A 5365-nucleotide genomic window follows, 5' to 3' on the forward strand; every position below is an offset into this window, starting at 1 on the left:
GATATGCAAAGCATGCTTATTTATTAGTTTTTATTGCAACACCAGGAGCACGTCAGTTGTAATAAATTACAAATTCTTGAGCGTATGCACGTAGAGGGCACGACAAAACTTTAAGGCCGCCTCAGAATTGTTCGTACCGACCGCCAGGAATACTAAGAAAATGAAACTTTTGCTGAACACAGTGACACACTGAAATGTCAGTGCCCTTTTTGGCACGTTTTTAAAGAACGCTTCCTGGCGCTTACATAATCAGCCGTGACCCCCCTGTTTCCAACTAAAATAGAAAATGATGTGCGCGTGCAAGTCCGGTTTCGCTGCGTCTACCCGCTAGGCTACGCATTGGAAGACACGGTTTTGCTGCGACTACTCGCTAGGCTCTGTGTTCTGTCGCTACCATCAGATCTCGTAAACTGCATTGCCGTGTGCCTATACAGACCAGCTGGAGCGTGTAATCAACGCACCTTTAAGAACATTTACCGCTTGACCAGTTTACCAGAACGCGGCATAAAAAGCCGGAATATCCTGTTTCGGGACACCTCATCAGTAGAACTCTCACTTTTCAGGATAGCTGCGCTCCGCACCACAATCACCAGGCATCACAGTTGTCGTAATGGTAATGGGCACGTACAAAAAAAAAACGCCATCGTAGTGCTGTTATTCAAGCGTCCGTTCCAGTCTGGCCGTGGTTTTTCCTTGCGTTGGCACAAGCCGGCTGCAATCACTCGTCACAACGACGCGCCCTGTGGTCACTGACAAAATCAAGCGAGAAGCGCATTTACTCTGTCACAGAACTAAGAATACACTTTCTGAGAACTGGACTTGTTATAAGTGGACGAACTACAATGTACGGCGTGAGACGCCATGACTTGTGGTGTAAAATATGAAAATGCACAACGTTGCCTGTTTGGTAACGTATATCCCGCTTGCTCTTGTGTTGTACTGTTTATGGTCATAAAGGTCACCATTTATTCGACAACAAATCCTTTCCATTTTCTTTTATTTACATCTGTTCATAGTAGTAACTGAACCCAAACATTCGCTTTTTGATGAAAGTTTTGAACCTTCAAAGAAGTGCTTCAAAGGGGTTCAAAATATGATTGATTGATTGATTGTTTTGTGGGGTTTAACGTTCCAAAACCACCATATGATTATGAGAGACGCCGTCGAGGAGGGCTCCGGAAATTTCGACCACCTTGGTTTCCTTAACGTGCACCCAAATCTGAGTACACGGGCCTACAACATTTCCGCCTCCACCGGGAATGCAGCCGCCACATCCGGGATTCGATCCTGCGACCTGCGGGTCAGCCGCCGAGTACCTTAGCCACCAGACCGCCGTGGTGGGCAAAGGGGTTCAAAAGAACATAGGCGATAAGGAACGAGAAAAGCGTCGCTACCTTGAAAACTTGTTTCATCTAGGGACGTTATCAAGCAAAGTGCCAAATTTATGTGGCCGCCTTCGCACGAAGCTAAAAACCACCAAAATAAAGAGGAAATGGATTGTGTACTATCTCTCTCCGTATTATTATTCGTTTTTTGTCTTAAATTTGACTTAAGCCGCCTTCAATGCAGCGCGTTTGTAACGCGTTTGAGCAGCATGCTTTGGCACCACCTTGACAGAACGTTCTACATGCGTTTGTGCTGCATAGGAGGCAGGCGTATGGTATGGTATGGAGAACTTTAGAGGCACCCGGCAATGCAGTTTACGAGGTCTGATGGTAGTGCCAGAACACACAGTCTAGCGAGTAGGCGCAGCAAAACTGAGTCTTCGAATGCGTAGCCTAGCGATTAGACACAGCAAAATTGGACTGGCACGTGCATAACATTTTCTTTTTTAGTTGTGAAGAGGGGGGTCACGGCTGATTATGTAAGCGCGCAGACAGCGTTCTTTGAAAACGTGCCGAAAAGAGCACTGATATTTCAGCGTGTCACTGTGTTTAGCGACCGTTTCATTTTATTGGTATCCCTGGTGGTCGGTACTATCAATGCTGAGGCGTCCCGAAAAGCTTCTTCGTGCTCTCTGGTCCACTGTCGGGTGCCTATTAAGGAAGCGGGCGTCAGTGAAGTTCAATTCAAGAATGTTTCTCAATACATCACACTCGAAGAAAATTGGCAGATTCCACGAACAGTGCGAATTGATGATATACGAAGCACGAATGAAGAAGGTAGGTTGATAGGTAGAGCTAGCGATACGGCCACGAGTGTGCTATGAGCGTAGCATATAGTGAAGTTTTGCATGACATGCATGCCATGATTATCTTGTTTAAACGTGTTATTTACTTTCGCCATCTTTTCACGTCAAGTAACATGAAATTTTGTTGAGCTAGCAAAACGGCCGTGAGCGCACTATGAGCGTCGCATGTAGTGCAAGGTCAACCTTGCAAACTGTGCTCTCTCTTGGGCTTTTGCTACTTCTTCGAGTGTGTTGTGAATGCCAGGCTCAAGTGCACACTCGGTGCTGGTATGTATGGGTAGGCCCAGGACCTTGTTGATAACTTTCCCGAGAAGCACATTCAGTGTCTCGGACTATGCTCTAGACCAGTTGTGCATTGCTGCCTCATACGTGAAATGGCTTAGAACAAACGCATGCATCAACCTGATGATGTCTTCCCTGATCCCATTTCTTTTGTTGGTCACTCTGTGTATGAGGTGCACCAAACTGTGTATGAGGTGCACCAAAACTGTCTGTTTTCCAAGCTAACTTGGCTATAGATTTACTGTTAGCGCTGGTAGGCTCTATCAGCAGGCCCAGGACTTTGATGGAATCGACCCTCTGGATGGCATCCCCTTGATTTGTACGGAGTTGGATGTCTAACCGGTTCAACGGCTTGCATTCCTTGGACTCCGGTCCCCGGTGTGTGGTCCCATACTCTAAAAGCTCTGACTTACTAGAGGAGCACTTCAGCCCAGAATGACGGAGGTAGTCTTCTACGGTGTCAATCGCCTCTTGCAGAGCGCTCTCAATCTGTCCCCCACTTACACCTGTGCAACAAATGTTAATGTCATCCGCGTAGATGCTGTGCTTCAATCCATCTATGCTCGATAATATCTTTGACAGTCCAAACATGGCAATGTTAAACAGCATTGGTGAAATCACTGCCCCTTGCGGTGTGCCCCTTGCTTCTAGTTCCATTGCTGCTGTCTCGATATCTGCAATCTTCCTCATGGCTTTCCGACCTCTAAGAAAGGACCATACGTAGTCATAGAAGGCTTTCCCCAGATCAAGTTTGGAAATTGCTTCGAGTATGAATGAGTGGTAGATGTCGTCAAACGCTCTTTCTAGATCTAGGCAGAATGGCTGTCACGTCTCTGGTTTCGTTGTCGATGAACTTGTCTTTGATAAGCATCATTGCGTCTTGTGTGGATAGCCCTGCCCTAAATCCAACCATGTTGTGTGTATATATTTCGTTATCTTTTAAGTACTTGTCTATCCTGTGCATCATGGCATGTTCTGCAACCTTGCCGATACATGATGTAAAGGATATTGGCCTCAAGTTGTCCTAGTTACGGAGCTTTTCTAGCTTAGAAATAAGGATCGTGCTGGCCAGCTTCAACTGCTCTGGCACCCTGCCTTCTCTCCATGCGCATTTATCATATCTTTCAGGGTGTTAGTTGAACCGTCATCAAAGTTACAAAGGGCCTTGTTCGATATACCGTCCGGGCCAGGCGCTGACCTGCCGTTGAGATAACGCAAGGCTCTTCTGATCTCCTCGATGGTAAAGTCACCGTCAAGACCTAGATTGGGCGTGCCCTGGTACTGTCTACTTGGTGGTGCCAATCCTCTTTTGATTAGGAGGTACTTATGCACGAGCTGCTGCACAACTTGCTGTTCTGTAGAGCGCCCTATCTCTTTATGCAAAGTTCGAGCAATAACATGCTTTTGATGTGTTTTGGTGGTGGTTTCGTTGAAGAGATGTTTTAACATACTCCATTTCTTACCATTGCGCATCTGGCCATCGACGGAGTTGCAGATTTCGTCACGTTGCTGCCTGGATAGTGCACGACAATGTTCCTTGACTGATCTGTTTACCGCAGCTATCTTCTTTTTCAGTCTTCGGATCAGTCGCTGAACCATCCAATAGTCCAGTAGTGCTTGCTTTGCCTGAAGGAGATGAGCGAGTCGGCTATCCATTCTTTCAACCGGAAAATCTTTGGTAATGGTGAAGAAGACGGATTTAATGTCCTTTTTAATCTAATTGACCGATTGCTCCAAGCCTGGTCGGTGGTCATCTTGTTTACTTTCCATCCTTAACTTAATGCACTTATACCAGTCTGTGAAATGGAATTCTCTCTGCTTTTTACGCTCCATGGAGAAGGTAGTGGCAAGCTTGCAGTGGTCACTCCCTAAGTCTACAGGAAGGCTCATCCACTGGGCCTTCTTGATGTTCCTTACAAACGTAAGGTCCGGGGTAGAATCCCTGCAGCAAGATATACCAAGCCTTGTTGGTAGGCTGGGGTGCGTGATTGGGGTGAGATCAAGTTTACTGGCCCTTTGCCAAAGTCGACTTCCTTTCTCAATGTTGTACTTGTAACCCCACGTATGATGAGGGGCGTTGAAATCACCTGCTATTACGAGTGGACATTCCCCGGCGATAGTAGCAGCTTTCTTTAGAACCGTCTTGAACCTTTGCTTTTGTTCCTTTGGACTGCTATATATAAAGAATAAAAATTATATAAAGAATAAAAATGCTGTGACGGTTGCTGGTACCTGGCACGATCTCTACCATGACGTGTTCTAACCAGCCTGCTTCTATCTTGAAGTCTTGGGTTACGTGCGCTAGTCTGTTGCATACCAACGGGCAGACTCCCCTCCCTTCAGTATCCCCTATTACAGGCCGGAATCCCGGCGGCGTTGCTTGCGGTGAAAGGGTATTTTGCAATATTATAATATGAGGCTTTTCTTGGCTGCTCCTGATATACTGCTCTAGGGTCGCCTCCTTTTTAAGGTAACCTCTAGTTTTCTATTGCCAGATACGAAATGCTTCACGTGGAGCTGCCATCATGGTGCTTACATGGGCCGCCAGAGCCTGATGCTGCACGTGTCGACAAGTTTCGGACCACTAGTATTGGTGGCCGAAGAGGTGAGTTTGGTGCATGAGGAGGCATTGCTGTGTTTGCACATATGCTTCGACCTTTGTAATGCACAGTCATAAGCTCTTCCAGTGCTGCCACGCTTAATTGTAGCCTGCCCATCTGCTCGCTAAGATTGGCTACTGTCTTGCTGAGCGTGTCAAATACCTCTTTCATATTTGACATGGTCGCTTTGTTGGCTTCCGCGTGTTCTGCCATGACTGCCCTCTTTTTTGGGGTTCTCGAGTCTCTCACATTTGCAGCCACAGAGACGTCAACTGGCTGAGGCGTTGGCTGT

Source organism: Rhipicephalus microplus, chromosome 2 (assembly GCF_043290135.1).
Source record: "Rhipicephalus microplus isolate Deutch F79 chromosome 2, USDA_Rmic, whole genome shotgun sequence".
NCBI classification, from domain to species: Eukaryota; Metazoa; Arthropoda; class Arachnida; order Ixodida; family Ixodidae; genus Rhipicephalus; species Rhipicephalus microplus.